At 39.2% G+C, this 12830-nt stretch overlaps 1 protein-coding gene across 1 annotated transcript in view; it reads left to right on the top strand.

The window, feature by feature from the left end:
* The window catches only part of LOC118324238 (adenylate cyclase type 6-like), a 35533-nt gene that overhangs the window by 8814 nt on the left and 13889 nt on the right, over positions 1 to 12830 (top strand).

Here is a 12830-nt window from a genome sequence, read left to right on the forward strand (position 1 = left end):
ACTCACTCACTCACACACACAGAAAATGCTTTACTCAAAGGGTCCACACAGGTTGCAGTGCATCAAGATTTTAAGCATCCATACACCTGAATTTGATCTGATCCCTGATTGTTTTCCACATAGATGTCACTTGTTTGTAACTGCCTGTATCCACTTGTATACGGATTACATGGATACAGACACACATACCGCCGCCGCCAATCAGCCAATCTGTGGACCAATAAGAGGGCTGGAAAATCAGTTTAGCATCACTTCTGAGAATGATGTGGAAATAAACAGCATTGCTAAGTGTCTCCCTCAGCGCTTGTGTTCAGATGGTCCAGCGGTTGCCATGGAAACAACTACGACGACTCAAGCTGCCGAGACCCAGTTCAGCTCGCTGGTGTACAGTTTTGGTAACCGTTGCTTCAAGTAAAGACACACGCACACACGCAAAGAAGAAAAAGAAGAAGAAAGAATCAGGTCAAAATTGATTTCTGCTGTTCACTTCTCCTTCTGAGAATCTGAAAGCTCGAGGGGTGGGTGTTGGAGGGGTCGGAGCTTTCTAGGCACACTGCTGTTTGGCTGCTTGGATAGATTCGTGCTTTGTTTTCCTCCCCCCTGCTGTCGAAATGAGACAGTCCATAATTAAACATGGCGATGACAGAGAAGAGGTCATATGAGTGGAGGTGGCGGGGAGTCGAGAAGGAGAGATGCACAGGATGTTGTTTGCCAGTTGTCTGGTTGAGGGGAAGCTTATCTTTGGTCAGCTTCGCTATGACTGTGCATGTTTGTGGCCCCAGTAATGTGGCGACAGTACAGGATGTGTTTTTTTTGGCCTTAAAAAAGATACATGCTTTTTTTAAAAGAAAGCTCGCCGGCTTGAATAATCGACCTTGTATGGTTCTGTTATTTATATGAGTTTCTTTTTCTGGCACGGAAAATTTGGTTTTTTATTGCTAATTACGACTCCTTTACATTCCTCTACTGTTGACATAACTCCTTTTTTAAGAGGCTTTTTGTTTTAATCACAGCAGTTATCCTTGAACCTGTTGTCTGTCCACAGCATGCAGAGCCTAGCGTCCTTGCAGGAGTCCCAATGCGTTCCAGAAAAACTTGGTAATATTGTGAAAAAGGGTTGTTGTTTTTTTTATTCTCTCGCTTCTTCTATGCAGATTTTGTTGTTCTTTAAATAAAAAAAACAACACTTTTTGCAAGTCCAATGCCAGAATACTTTAATAGTCACACTCTCTCCACAGTAGTCACACTCGCCCGGTTGCCAGCAGAAATGTGTGTGCTGTGTGGTTTTTCACTGTTGGGACCCCCAGCACGTCCCTGTTCCTGTTTACAGAAACATGACTGAGGGAAAAAAAGGAGTTTTTTGGTGGTCAGCATGATCATTAAATTTTCTTTATTTGAATCTTTATTTATGTAATGTGTATAGTCTTCAGTGCGCAGCCTCTAAAACACTCACTGATGTCTAAAACAGCTGCAAGAAATATACAACAACGCCAACAAATAGAATTATTAATAGAAATCTGTGTGTCATCAGTCATACTTTTATGTTGATGGATAAGAGAAAAATGTTTCTTTACTTATCCAAAAAAACAAATGAAAGTGTTGACAAGGGAAAAAAAGGATTTTAACTTTAAAAAAAAAAAAGCATGTTTGTTGTAATAAAATATATTGTGACTGGCTTTCTGAATAAATCACCCTCTGGGGAGCAGAAACAATTGCCACACATTTGCGCCATTTCCTGTGTTAAGAGAACGTAGATATAATATCAGCTCCCCTGTTTTTCTGCTCTTTTGTGATTTATCTCGTGCCTCACACGTTTGTTTAGACTCATATCTTTTACTTAAATACACAGAAAATACACAGCTTCCTTCGCAGATTACGGCTGCTAATGAAGTCTACAGTTAACTGCGTCTGTTATATCACTGGATGAGTTTACTAGAAGAACATAGATGCTTTATTGTCCGCTGTTTGGGACGAATGTCTGTGTGCACTATTTTTGGATCTACTATAAGTGAAATGTCAGATTGAAGCTGTGTCCGAAATGACTCTCTCTATTCACTGTAAATGGCTTGTACACTACTTCAATTTTCTCTGTGTAAACTACTGCGTCGGGTGAACTATTGAGTGTTCATTGTCGGGGACAGTGGATGAGGGGGTGATTTTGACAGCATCGATGTTATGAAAAGTTTCCATGTCAACCGTAAAATAGATTTTTCCCCAAGAGGATTAATAAAGTAGTTCTTCCTCTTGTTTCTTGTGTTTTTTTTGGTTGTTTCTTTGGTGGAAATGGATAAAAACAAGGGGTGAGTGGAAAGGTCACAGTCTTTCCATGTGAGGATTTTATTTTTTACACGTATAGTATAAAACATTTTTCTTTGACTTGCGTGTAAAGATCTATAATGGGAATCCACACACTGTCTGCATTCACAATTAAAGCTCATTTCTATTCACTGCCACTTCGAAAATGAGAACAAACATAATTGAAATCGAAGAAACTAAAGAAAAGAACTTTGTTTAAACGACGCTGCTTCACGTCAGTCGCTACGATGACAGATTTTTAGAAACTAAGAATACCTTTAAACAGTTTTTGATTGATGTTGTCCTGGAAATGTCCTGGAAAATGATTTCCTGAGAAAGGACAAAACGCCTGTCCTGCTGTTCATCACAAATTATAGAAATGACAAGACTGGACAGGTGATTGTGCTCCAAAACTGTTTTTTTTCTCTATCTCTGCAGCTTAAAGGATTTCTATGTGGAGTTTTTCTCCTTTTTTTTCACTGTAAGACACAAATGTGTGATTGTAGTGTGGCTCTCAGTTAGACGCTCACCTCCAGACAATGTGTGGACCACCCAGCAGAGCAAGCAGGCGGGACTTGACTCTTTTATCTGTTGATGTGGTTCTGGTCATTTCAGATAAGGGCACTGCGCGCTGTGTGTAGACATGAGGCTCAGGCTGAGTACACAAACCCAGCAGCTGCCTGGCACACACACACACACTTTCACAAAGGCTAAAAGTGACAGTGAACGCAAGTCAGAGCGGGAAGAGGCAGGAAAAAAAAATAAACGGAATGAAAGAATATGGAAATAAATAACCGACGCTCTCAAGAAAAGATAAGGGGCAACCTACGGGGGAGACTCTTGTGGTTTGTCACGAGTAAAGCGCTGTCATTGTGTTTGGGGTGCTAGAGTGTGTTTTACAGAGCCTGATCTAACACAGATGCTCTAAAGAGTTCCAGATGCTCCTCAAAGGCCGATGAGCTTTGACTTGCACTCTCGCTGGCCCCATTTCAACAACAATATCCCATCAGTCACTGCTCTCCTCTGGGGAAATAAAGGTCTTATAAATTCTGAGTTTTCTGGACAGTACTGTCGAGCTAAATGTTTTTTTTTTTTCCATGTCAGCTTTAAAATATCGTTCTCAGTGACTTCAGTAGTCTGAGACAGCTCCAAATCGTTTGAATTTAAGCAGCGTTGAAAGGATTAGTCAATAAATTGACAGTTTGCGTAACCCCTCCCTGAAACAGCGATTGTCCAGCTTAGCAGCCGTAACTAGGCACGGCGGGGGGGCCTGACGAGGTTTGGACCTTTCCGAACAAAAAACAAAACACAAGAGCAAAAATTACTATTAGTACCTACAGTAGTAATACAGTGCGACTTCCAAGAGTTAGTGTATCACTATTAACTCACTACATTAGTTTATTACATCGCTGTTTACGACAGCCACTGTGTGGAAGCTGGTCCTGGACGCCGTCAAAGGTTTGGCAGCTCTGTCCCTGTCTTTGTTGGAAGTTTAGACTCCAGCTCAATGTCAGCTGAGGTAGCGTTAACACATTGGTTAGTTCTTACAAGTTCTTATAATACCAGAGGTAACTCGCTCCACACTGCAACACAATAACAACGATGTTTCTTCATTCTTAATGTCTTCTACATCATTGTCTCAAACTATTTACAGAAGAGTGGACCGACCCTGTCCAGCTACAGTTTTCGCAGGAGGAATTCCTAATAAGAAGATTATTTATTGTTGACTGTTGTTGAATCCTAAAACAAAACCGGTTCAAGTACCAGAGCTAATTTGGTGGAAAGCTGAGCTTTTGGTCCGTATTTCTCTTCCTAATAGTTCCTATTTGGTACCACGATTGTGTGTTATACTGTGTCTACTTATTATCCCGCTGCCACATTTTAACACTTAACTAATCACGGATGTAGCAGGTTGATATCAAAATAAAATATTACAGGAAATCTAAAAATTATTTTAAATTACATTTCAGCGATCTCATAATTTAAGTATTTTATTTTAAGAAAATATTTCTGAAATTCCTCTGCATACCACTAGAGGCAGTTTGCGTACCACACAGTGATACAGGCTTGAGGAGTAACGGATTACATGTAACGTAAAAGTACCAGGATACAAAAAAATGTTAACTGTAATCTATTACAGTTACGGAAAAGAAATTTAGGATTACAATTTAAAAGTACATCCGTTTTTTTTTTTTACATATATGAGCAGAGAACACATTTTTTGATGCTACGAATCTTTCGTTTATCCATTTTTTTTGTTTCCATCTTCTTTTCAAATGTTACATAGTTCTGTTTCCTGATAGGAGACGTCACCAATTATTGATTAATACTTTCTCTTGTCTTTATTTATATTTAGTGTTGAGGTAGTCCAAAAGTAATGATGAGTAATCAATTTACATTACATTAATACATTTTTTAAAGAGGTAATTAGTAATTGTATCAGATTAAATCTTTAAAGAAACCCTCCCAACTCTGGTCTTCTATATGAATCATCGACTGGTGAGGATCCAGACTTTTAGCTTGAGTCATTCAGCTTTAGCCTCAGGTTTTTAGCACCATCACGCGTATTTAAAAAGTTTCCTGGAAACCGAGAACTAAAATGCCAGCTGGAGATGGTAGCAGCTAACATCAGGGTTAATTAGCAAACTAGCTACGGCTGATCACATCTGATGCTGGCAGCTGTCATTCGATTAGAAACAAGGATCCTGTTTCTATAACAATTGTGATGGTGAATCTGCCAACCGTTATCACTGCGCTCTGCATAACGCGCCGCGCGAGGGTGAAAACTTTGACAGGCGTAGCAACAGTAACTAAGACAGGCAGGGCTCAGTGAACCGTGAAGTGATTGTTTGGCATTTTGGGCTCCTGTATATGTGACGCTTGACATTTCATAGATCTAACAATTAACTGATGAAAAAGAAAACAGATGCATTGATAGTGAAAACAACTTGTTGGTAAGGGCAAAACCAGGATTGTACTGGGAGCATGGCACGTTGGGATTGTTGGTCCCTGCACCTTCCCTGAACCTGGGTGGGGGACTGCAGGTCTTTGGAGGGAGGCTGTGGAATGTGGGTGATAGTTGCTAAGTGAAAAGCAGCGCTGCCATCTCTGATAATTCACAGCCTCCGTGGGTGTGAGTCTCGGGCCAACACTAAGCAGAACCTTTCACAAGACTGAGAAAGAAGCACACGCAGAGAGAGAGAGAGAGAGAGAGAGACTTTTCAACAACATTGAGTTATATATAAAATCACCACCATCATCACATCTCCATCTTCCATGCATAAGAGGTGTATAATGACTCCTGGCTTTCAAAATGAGCTCTCTAACAGCAATATTAAGTCAGGAGAGTGGACGTAATATCTGCACACACATTATAACACATTGCATTGCAAACAACATCTTATCTGTCTGGCTGACTGATTGGCCTGTAAGAGACAAAGCGTGTATATAGGAATAAATGTAACTGATTGATTTTTTTTCTTGCTTAGAGCTGAACTAAAGGGATTTAAAGTGTAAATTTCATGTCCTGAAAGAGCTTTTTAGTCCACAGTTTCGGTTTTCATTTCATTTTTTAAGCCTCTGAACTTCAGCTGTCGACTGTCTTGCGAGGGGTCTGAGTAAATGAAGTGGTAGAGTAGTATTACGGTTCAAAATGTTCAGCTCTTCCCTGTTAATTGTGTGTATTTGTATGTATTCATGCACACACAGACACACCTTCCTGTGATCAGTGTCGGGTGTTGGCTGAGTATTGTTAAGTGGGACGGAGAGCAGGATGGGGGGATTAAAGGAGGGGGCATGTCACCTACTGCTGTGCCGTGTGAACACGCTGAGAGAAAAGAAAAGAAGGACGATATAGAAACATCAGAATGAGTTTGTTTTGTTAGAAATGGAATTGGCTTCTGAGTGCTGACTGTGTTGTTTTGTATTGTTTAGTTACTTCATTGCAAAGACTAATTTGTTTTTCTGTTACGGAGCAACATCAGTTTAATTTTTGGGGTCAGTTATACAGAACAATTAACAATAAATTGACCATACAGTTGTGAGAGAGGTTAAGTAATAGTAAATCATTATAAGTAACCACAGTAAAAGGTTAAGGGCTGAAGCTTATGTTTATTGCTCCTACCCTTTATACTTAACAAAGCATCACCTTTACTCTACTCAAAATAACACTGAAACAAAACAGGCTGAAAATAAAAGACGGAGACGGAGTCGTATTTCAGTTCACTTTCTTTTAGCTGTTTTTGGTCTCCAGCAGCTGTTGTCGGCCGGATGCTTGGTGCTGGACAAGTAAAAAACAACGCTGTTAGAGCGAGTGAACTAAAACAATAACTTCTTTTTGAAAACCTTTATTCCAATAACAAACAGACCTCATCAGTGGTTGTTCAGCATACCTAACAATGAATCCAAGCAGCATACTTTAACGGAAAAGAGAAAAAAAAAGAGAAAATAAATGAACAAAACAAAACCAAAAAAGAATCTAAAACGTAGGTTAAATTAACTTAAGCTGTAAGATGCTATAAAGCTCTGTAGAGTTGATGACGGGTGATAATTCTCCGTGGGTTCATCGCAACCTCTTTCACATACAAGTAGCCATGTAATCCATTAATATAAACATATTATCTTCTTCAAACAATCTTATCCTGATATATTACACTCGCGTTCTTGTAGAATGCTGCTCAGTTTGTCCACTTTCTCCCACAGTGCTCTCTATCCCACCACACTCTTTCCCAGTCTGAAAGGGGGCCCGATGGCCTTAAAAGTCAATGTTTATAGACTCACTGTCGGGACCACAGACTTCCTGCTAAAGTAAATGGCCGCTGTGTTGAATCCATCATAAAGGAGGAGAAAAATTATAAATAAAAGTTTCTGAATGTTCCATTAAGCCCCCTCTCATCCTCGCCTGCTCGTCCAACTTGGAGACGGTAGCTTCAAAGAAGTTTCATTAGGTGTAAAGTGGTGTTTGGACGGGGAGGGAAGGTGCAGAGGCTTTGCCAATGGACAGGCTAGTGGAAATTATTCTCTATTATTCTTTGTTTAGACATCTGTATTCCCTACTTGCACTATGCTCTCTTGGGATGCGATTGGTCAGTTAGTCCAGACTGAAATATCTCCACTATCGTGTGCGTTGCCATGAAACGCTGTACAGACATTCATGGTCTCCCTCAGGATGAATTGCAGTTACTTCTGTGAGCACCATCGTACCAGTTTATGCCTGCAAATCTAATGACATTCCCATCAGCCTCAGCTGTACTGTGCGATTTGTGGTGATTAGCAAATGTTAGAAAACACTAAATTAAAATAGTGGAACTGATTAACTTTATACCTGGTAAACCGGGATGGGACGATATACGACATATACATCCACTAATATGGTGGTGAATTTGTATTATTGTATTATCGCTAATGTACAATCCCATAATGATTTCCTGATGGGGGAGACCGCGAGCTTATCACCATGGTTTAAAGCTTGATTTGGCCACAAAAAATGTGTGGAAATACGATATCTGAGGTGTCGTAACTGTGATATTATAACAAATATTTGGTTCTTAACAAAATATAAGGTGCAGTGATTCCGCTATGTTTAAGAGGTTTAAGCATATTCAGATTAATATCACAATAATGTTGTGAATCGCAATTATTTTAGCCACGATATTCCTGATCGTCCCAGGCCTACTGCTAAATATCAACATGTTAGCATTGTCTTCTGGAGCACGTTAGCCTGCTGATGTTAGCATTTAGCTCAAAGCACCACTGTGCCTAATAACATGGCTCTTAAAGAGAAAGTGTCCCATGCTCTCTTTAAGTGTTTGATACTCTAAATAAAGTATATCTTGATTTTGAGGACATAAAAACTTACATAAGATGGTGGATTTTGTTTATTATAAATAGCTTTTGTAATATTGAAACCACACACATTAAAGCCCCACAATATGTCAAACTCATATAACCACAGTGATTGATTGAGTGCCACAGTTCACAAAATCTTTCTCTTAAAGGACCAGTGTGTAAGATTCAGTGGCATGAAGTTGCAAACGACTGAATACCTCTCGCCTTCCAAGCATGTCAGAGAAACTACGGTGGCCCGAAAAACACCAAAGGTCCCAGTATGTGTCCATTCTGGGCTACTGTAGAAACTTGTTTAGATAAAAACGGCTCATTCTAAAGTAACTAAAAACATAACAGTTCCTATTTTCAGGTGATTATAAACTAATAAAGACATACCTATAAATCTGCCAATAGATCCTCTTTAATGTTACACANNTTACACACTGGACCTTTAATGTAGCAACAATGAGCTTTAATTTTTTTGTTGTTTCTGTGGCCTCATTTCATTGATTTCAAGGGGAATCCGACTGAATCTGACCTGTTGGCACGGATTAAGAATGACTATATGGTCTCATGTGCGTATGTAGGTCATATAGAGGCATCAGCATCAAACTGAGACAGTTTCATAGCAAGTTAAAAACTCCCTTTTAGTAGGTTTAAGTAACTTTAAATCATCTCATTTCAAACTGTCTGACAGTTTATATTTCTGTGTCAGCTTGTTCCAGCTCTTTATTGAAGCTAAATGATGTTTACACTGTTGAAAAAAGGGGGAAATATTAAATGTTCACGGCTGCACTGTTCCATCAAATCGATTAATATCTCAGATCTTGTCAGCATTAGGAAACGTCAGTAAAATGTACATTGTTGGAGGGGTTTTTAACTTCATTGTGGAGGTATTTCGAGTATGAAACAGACTTGTCAAGCATAAAGGTGGTAATGTATTCAGCCAAGCATCCATAGAGCTGTGTTTATTTTTTTATTTTTATTTATTGATTAAGCCTGCATATCCTCCGTAAGCTGTTTTGTGGTGAAAAATACATTTTAATCTACGTTGTGCAGTATTAGTGCTGTTTTGCCTGTCCTGTCTAGATCAGAGCAGCTCTTACATAATGCCATTTTGATATCCAGGGATTAGGCAGAGGTCCTCTCCACAGACTGGCTGGCTGCTTCCATCATGTCACCCTCGGGGGAAATGACGACTGCTTTTATGGCAAAAAAAAAAAAAAAGGAAGAAGTGATTTTCCAGTGACGTGATGTTCAATTCCAGGTTTATTTTTGTCTTCACAATCCGAACATAACCCTTTTAGTAGACTGTAATTATATTGGTAACTCAGCCATGAACCCTACCTGATAGGGAGTGAGCAATGAAGATTATAATGCGTAGTGGTATGATTATAATGGCACTGGACCAAACCAGCACAGGAAAGTCTGGCGAGGTAAGGTAATGAGTGAAGAGTTTAGACAAATGAGTGTGTTGTTGAGCACAGAGGACATGAGCAGGTGCAGTGGCCTTGCACTGGGAGCGTGTTAGCGTGCACAGGTAGCAGGTAAACGCTGCCAAGCAGAGCTTCCTAAAGAGGTGGAGTGCTGTTGCGTAAACAACAGGACCTTACTGTGTACTCTGCAAACCCACTAGCCCTTGCCCTCTTGAGAAAAGCAAGCAATTAGTTTGAGCCCGTGAGCTGAGAGACACATGAAGTGTGACGCGCACGTTGAATCTCAAACGATGAATACTTACAGGAGCTGAGGCTCAATTGCAATGCGGGGAGAGAAAGACGCATTCAGAGACTGCGCCACATACAGACTGACAGGAGGCGTTCACCTGCAAACGCACATCGGGCTGCAGGTTTCACTTTTGTCTCGTGGCTGTTTTTTGCTTGATCAGTGAGAGTAATGTAAACAGAGCTGAGCGCTCTGAGCCATCTGCCTAATGTCACTGTGGCCCATATCTGTCCTGCTCTCTCTCTCTGCAGAGATCACTCACTCATACTCTTCTTACTCTTGTCATCCTCGCGTCATCTTTTTTCCTTTCTCATCCCGCTTCTTACCACTCATTTCCTTCCCGACCCTCAACATCTGTCAGTCTTCCATTTTATCTGTGTTGTCCATTATGCCGCTGTTATATTTCTAACCCCCCCCCCACTGTTTGCTTTCCTTTTAAACTCATCTGTCCATTACCCATCTGTTTCTATTCTTGTGTCTGTGATACTCGTAAACTATATCACCTTGGGTCACCTTTACAGTCTGCTGTTCTTTTGTGTCCACCTTTATATATTTTCATTCACTTGTGCTCTTCTGTTTACGTACACTTTCCTCTTAAAGGGATAGTTCGGGTACTTTTGTATTGTATGAGGTATTTAATCCATAGTCAGTGTGTTACCTGCAGCAGATGGAGGTCAGTGTGCCCTCAGTTTGGAGAAGCCGAAGCACAGCAATGCACTGCTGACAGCCGGGTTAACAGCAGTAAAATGGATTTTAGCCACATAAAAAAAAAACCCACACCTTAAAAAAAATCATTAATAGTTTAAGTACACACTATATAAAGAACTTTTTCACCATTTTATCTCGCCGTCAAACAATCCTTTCCTTTGAGGCTACATTTTCGTCGTCGCTGTCATGATCTGTGATTTCCTGTATTTGTTTTCTCTTCCGTAAACTGCAATAACTCTTTTGAGTGCTTCAGGAATGAATCCTAAACTGGAACTGAGTTAGCATTTTAGCACCTTCAGGTAGCTCGCCTTGAAGTCAATGGGGGTTTTGGTGAGATGCCTGAATTAAAGCATGTGTGCTTAAATACCCCAGTAAATAGTCAGTAAATACCAAACCTATGAATGTTTAGGCTTTTATGCACTACATAGATGACTCCTTTGAGCTGGAAAAAGAAAATAGTTCCCTATAACCTTTGAGATCTGTTTCAATATGTTTCAAAGGTGTCACTGTTTTCTTTATTATTTTGTTGTTCATTAAAGGCAGTAACAGTTCTATCCATTATTCACATTTATTATTAAAATATAGATGTTTTTAAAATGTAAGTATTAGGTACTTATAAGTTCCTGTTTCAGAATAAATGCCAGATACAGTGACAGGTATATAGGTAGAGACACAAATCTATGGTACGGCTCAATAATCTAAATCCTAAGAGGTCTTCAACTGTGAAAAAATTGAATATGTATTTATAGAAAGATAAAGAGTTAGAATTTACAGTAAAAGTCTGAATTCTACACATAATATGTTACACAAAAGTGTCAAAGATCTTTTATATTAACATTAAATACGTGAATCCAGTCAACAACAAATAAAATCCTCCTGTATTAAGGCTTTAGGCAGAGACACATTTGTTTTTGAGGTCTTAGCTTCATGTGTCAGACAAAACCAGAGCTGCCCTTTCTATTCACGTGTCGTTCATTGTATTTGTGGTGTGCACTCACTGAACGTTTTAAATATGAATTGAAGCTGCTGTATTATAGGAACATGAACAAAACCCCTTTGGCCTGCAGTATTTGTTTTACCAAGGAGATGTGAATGTGTAAAGGATCCTGACTACATACTCATAAACTCAGTACAATGCATACAATACAATGTATAGATTTGAATAAAACAAACAACTGTGTTATTTGTTCAGTGTCAGGAAGCCTCTCTGTGGCAGCAACACCCCGATCACATTCACAGACACACACATTCATACCTGGAAGCCGCCCAGTGCAACCACAGTCTGATCTGCTGCCCACTGCTTCACTAAATACTCATAAATACTTGAGAAAGAAAAGATTCTGATCTGATCTGAAAGTCTTTTCTCTGCAGTATTTGGTGTATAATATGGGATGTATCGTCTCTTTGCTTCCTTCTGTTGCACACTGATTGTGAGTTTAGTAGATTAGTGGATGACAAAGCACAAATATTTGAAAGAATGTGATTAATAATTGATATTTATTGAAAGCTTTGACACAAATATTTGGATTTGGATAAACATGTTTTCATTTTATCAACTGATCTACAATTGAATATATCTTCTGAATACATTGTCTTCTAATCCTGTTGACTTTGTTTAAAGTTTATCCCGACTGATATATATATATATATATATATATATTTTTGAGATTTTAGAGGGGACAAATTCAACAATTACCAAAATGGCGGCCGATACAATAAATATTTGAGATAAACTGATATTATTATATTCTTAGAAAGCTGCTTTCTTAAGCAAATAACTTTATTAACATGTTAAAGAATATTTAATTTAAATATTCTTTAACATGTTAAATCATTTAGCATACAGGCTACACTGTCGACCAATTCTAGCAATGAACACAATAGCCTAACATCTTCTAGCGGTAAAAACTTCTAACGAAATCTTGGTAGCAGTCTGTCTCAGACTGTACGATATTAATCTGAGTTCTGTCAGAGGTGTGACGACTGTGCAGTGAATCGTAGTGCTACCGTGTAAATAATAAAAATACATGAGAGCAGAGGCACGTCATCAGCTCACATTATTCATCTGTGCCGCTTTTATGTTTTGAAAATGCAGCATAACAATAAACCAAAGCACCACTAACTCCTTCTTTGTTTTGCCTTTGACGTGTGTGTCCTAAATTTCTTTTTGGTCTTTTGGTTGCCAAAGCACCAAATTGGTCTCTCACAGTGTGATCTAGGAGAAGATTTAGATTGTCGACCAGAGTTTCAACAACGTTTCTCTCATGATTGTCAACTTT

The sequence above is a fragment of the Morone saxatilis genome, unplaced genomic scaffold (assembly GCF_004916995.1).
Source record: "Morone saxatilis isolate NCDOM2014 unplaced genomic scaffold, NCSU_SB_2.0 Contig15, whole genome shotgun sequence".
In the NCBI taxonomy this organism is placed as follows: Eukaryota; Metazoa; Chordata; class Actinopteri; family Moronidae; genus Morone; species Morone saxatilis.